Genomic DNA, 4,973 nt, shown 5'->3' with positions numbered 1-4,973 from the left:
ACGTTATCGAATAATTATTATCTATAATATTGCATTTTCATTTACAGCGTGAAGTAAAAGAAGTTCAAATGAAGAAATCGAAAATAACAAAAAAGAAACTGAGAAAACACCAGGTGCATTTACTCACAACAAGATTTAGATAAGAAAACGTGCCATTTCGAAAATTGTGAGATGGTGATAATTTTGTAATGAAATATGATTGATGAAACATTCTAAAACTTTCATCAGTACATTTTCTGTATTTATTTCATAATTTTGCAGATAATATAAAAAACCTACAGCGTTTGATTTTTTTTACAGCTTTTATTTATTATGAATTATTTCCTATTCGTAAAGACTGGATTTCGTAATCCAATAAAGTAGCCCTAGTGTTGCTTCAAACGGGACGTTAATATAATCAAACCACACCAAACCAATGGTAATCCAATTTTCATCTATTTTCCCATTGAATTTTCGAATTTTAGTACAATTGCATGTCCTTGATGGAAATATAATATAACAAATTCAAAACTTAATTATGATTTAATCGATTGGTTAGAATTTAATTTTGATTCCGTATAAAAAATATTACCTGGCAGTGAATTTATTAAAAGGAGTGGTTAAACGATTACGAAATGCTTCTATTGGTTAACTACGAAAAATGCAGCCGGCGTACTGGCATATGGGTAGCGCATCTTCCCCGTGATCTCGGCGTCCCGGGTTCGAGTCCGGTTTGGGCATGGTTGTTCTTCTTGTTCTATCTGTGAGATGTATAAATGTGCCCTCCTGTAAAAAGGGATTGTGCAAGAGAATGAGTGATGCGTGAGTTGTCAAGTGGTACTCTTGGCTCAAGATGGCTCTACAATAAAAACAAAAGGCGTCCCCCCCCTTCGGCTTAAATCGGCTGTCTTTCAACAGAGGGCTTGTCTGGATCAGGTGCCATAACAAACAACAACGAAAATACTTACAAATTAAATGTAGAAAAAGAATCAAATTTGAAAAAACAAACACGTCTTTACTAATTTGCTAAAATTTTGTAAGTAATTTGGTTGACAAACAAATGGAGAAATCATGAGTTGTAATTAAAATTATGTTAAAGGAAAATAGGTTTTGCAAATTAGAACTTCATTTAATAAGGAATAATTTTTTGAAAAATTCATTACAATTTAGCGTATTTTATAATATATGTGAAGTTTCGATTCATTTGGTATAATAATATTAGCGGTTCATACTTTTACGACTTGGTTTTTATCTCGATAGTTTCGATAAAATTTGCTCTATATTTTATTATTACATTGTGCATTTTTTAATTTCTTTTCTTTTTAATCAATTTATAGTCTCCTTCACCAAAATATAGAATTCAATCCATTAATGAATGCATTCTGTCATTACTGATGAGTGTTTTATATAGTAATTTTCAGAAAATATATTTAAATTATCAAATAATTTCAGGAAACTTTGGACGATTTTTCTGAAAATGTTTTCCAAACGTTAGAATTTCAAAGTGAGAAAATCAGTTAAATAATCATTAATCATAGCTTGTGATTCCAGAGATATCATACTAATTAATACAAAACATATGATTACTAGCCGTGAAAACAATTTCTTTTTAGATATCACAATACCCTTGACTTGTGACGTAATTAAAATCACATTCATCAGTAATTTAAGCTATATCCATTGAAAAATCGTTTTTGTAAAGGATATATAACCGACTTAATATTAAAAAATATTGAAAAACAAAACTTTAACTTTATTTACATTATTTTTATTGTAAGTTTGTGACTAACAAATTACTTTTTGCTGTGAGTAACGAATCAATAGTGGTGAGTATAATAAATTACTCCAACCCACCAAAGCAGCTGGATGTATCTGAATGAAAAGATCAATGAAAATACTGACACAAAAAAAATGGACAGTTACAAAATAGCTATCATGAATGCATACACAGAACTCTCTCAAAAGAGGCCCGTTGGCAGTAATGACTGCACTATTATTGTATTACTTTCAGCGGAAGCGAGAACAATTTCAACAATTCTATTTCACACCTCCTACACGTAGCGGAGGGAAAGTCCTTTCTTTGTCCCATAGGGAATAAATGTATATTCAATATATTTAATTCATGTAATGTATTGATATATTTAATGTATTACAAAATGTATATTTAATGTACAAATATTCCTTCATTGTCAGTGAAAAAATACTTGTTTTTGTGTTTGATTTTTTTTGTGCCATGATATTCCATAAATCAAGAATGTGTCACTAAGGTTTCCTAACTACCACTTCGGCCTGCTTCCCAGCTCCAAGCATTTCTTTAAGGGGTAATAAATTAATATTAGGAGGATATTTTAGTCATACTATTCTGTGTGTGTGTGTTGTTACTCCAAACCTGGAAGCAATTTAAAAAATAAATTGGTTTTATATTCTATAAAATAAAAAATATGCAGTAAATATTGTTACAAAATATTTTTTCTGCAAATACCGTCAATCAATCATAATAATGCAGCGCATTTTATCTCTAGTTCAGCAGCTTCCTTGCTGTCTAATCCTCCAAATTCCCCCGGTATCTCGATCTCGATCTCGATGATGCGATTATCGGGGCACCCGTCCTTGGAGTAGGACTATCCCCTTATTGTTGTGGCTGATAAGAGCTTTGCTTTTAGTATATTGCCATGATATTATTAGGATATAGGAATTTAGGAAATTAGGAAATTCCCCCGGTATTGAGTGCTTGCTTTTTTTATAGTCTTCCTACAGGAAGAGATGTCACTTACAGGAAATGGCGTAATCTTGGGAAAGTTCCAGAACTTTCCCCAAGTTTCAAGGAAAAACTGGCCTCGGTTATATAATGTTGGGACCATCTGGAGTCTTCTAGAAGATTCCTTTCTTCGCCAAAGTCGCCAATATGTGTCGCCAAGATCGTCAACTTTCTCGCCAAGTCGCCAACTTTTGTCGCCAATGTCGGCATGTCAGGGATACGTTTTTATCACTTCGTAAAAATATGAATGAATTATAAAAATTGAAATTCAACGTCATGTTTAATCCCATGTCTTATCAGTTCAAAATGCCCAATAGCAATGTTTACGATATCTTCACGACGGTCGGCATTCAAAATATTGGACATCATCAAGTGTCGTCATCATGTGCTAATAATCATCATGTGCTGATTAGTAGTAATTAATTAAAAATAAGTAATCAAGCTATGACTCTAGAAGAAAATAATATATGCAAAGAATAAATCAATAATTGTGCATTTATTCTAATCGTCTGTAGGTTAGCCGTACGACTTTATGTATTCGCAGTCTTCAGAAACCATCGATTTCTTAACTTATTTTCAATGTTATCAACATAATTCGCGCTGTGTTTTTGCTAAGAAATCAAAACTGAGAGCTGTCCGTTTGTACAACAAACAGACATCGTTTCATAAACTATTTTTGTGGCATAAAGGTATGCGAGATATTGAAATCCATAGAATTATACCTAACCTTAGGAGAATGAAACATAGAATCATCACATCGAACTAAGAGAAAAATGAGATCACGAGGTGGAAATATTCCGAATCTCCATTAAAAAATATTCAAGGATCAGCTTGTAAGAAGCCATATTTTCCTGACGCGCATTTCATCAAAAATAAATGCGAAATAAATATACAAATTTAATGAAAAAAATCACAAATTAGCATAGAGATTTGTAGCATTTTCGAGTTATTATATCAAAATCTACACTAGGCAAATGTCATTTCAAAAATGACTTTTCTTAAACAAGGAATTTTATCGAAGTCTAGATCAATCAATTTCGATCAATCCATTTTAATAATTTTTTATTCGTGAAAGTAAAACAACAATACCTAATTTTCCACTCTCGTCTCCAAGCTTCTACTAGAACATAAAGACAACTATATTCTTATATATGATTTTATACCATATATATATATATATATATATATATATATATATATATATATATATGTATATATATATATATATATATATATATATATATATATATATATATATATATATATATATATATATATGTATATATATATATATATATATATATATATATATATATATATATATATATATATATATATATATATATATATATATGATATACTTTAATAAATATAAGACCGAAATTTAAGTATATTCATATGCAAACCAAACCTCTACCACTCGTTTTCTGTCAGCTTAGTTTGGTTAACATTCACTTTATTAGCAGCACAAGGGTCAGCATTGGAGAGTGGATAAGCTACATCGAAGATTCAGTATGATATTTTAAATTTACATGGTTTATTTGATAATATTTTTTTCTCCTCACCCTATTTGGCTTCAAAAAGTGGCATAAATGAAGTAATATTTTGGACCTAGAATATTTATATCCATTTATCTATTTCTCCATTAGTTATATACTGAGAGGAGTTAGTTTAGGATAGATCTTAATAATTTCAATTGTCGTCAAGTCGTTTCAAGCCGTCAATATTAACAATAAGTGTCAAAAGTATAGTTACGCGATCATGAAGACGGATATGTGCGTACTAAATTAATAGAGTGAGTGTAAAAACAAGTCTACTTAAGTAAATATTTATCATTAATATTGTATTTATCACTATGAACAAAGTATTCTGAAATAGACTGACGATTTTCAAAAAGGCAGTACAGGAAAATGGTTACAGTTAAAAGAATTCTTTCAGCAAATGCATGTGACAGAGCATACATTTTTCCTCGAAAAGCTTTTGGTTTCATTTCAAAAATTGTCAATAGATGGCGATATAGACAGTAAACATGTAAATAAAGAAATAATTGAAAATCACATCACAATTTCTCGAAATCTTTTTATAAATGAAAATAACAGTAAAATATTTTCGAAATGCCCATTATCAATTACAATCTTATCTCGTAACGGGAGGACGAAATCGATACACATTTTCTCGAAAATGGCTAATGGAATAGTTGCACATGCGACCCCGAATATTTCTTTTTCAAGTGGAG

The sequence above is a fragment of the Argiope bruennichi genome, chromosome 7, assembly GCF_947563725.1.
Source record: "Argiope bruennichi chromosome 7, qqArgBrue1.1, whole genome shotgun sequence".
NCBI classification, from domain to species: Eukaryota; Metazoa; Arthropoda; class Arachnida; order Araneae; family Araneidae; genus Argiope; species Argiope bruennichi.
The sequence above is the reverse complement of the archived record's forward strand: the minus strand, read 5'-3'. Positions refer to the sequence as shown.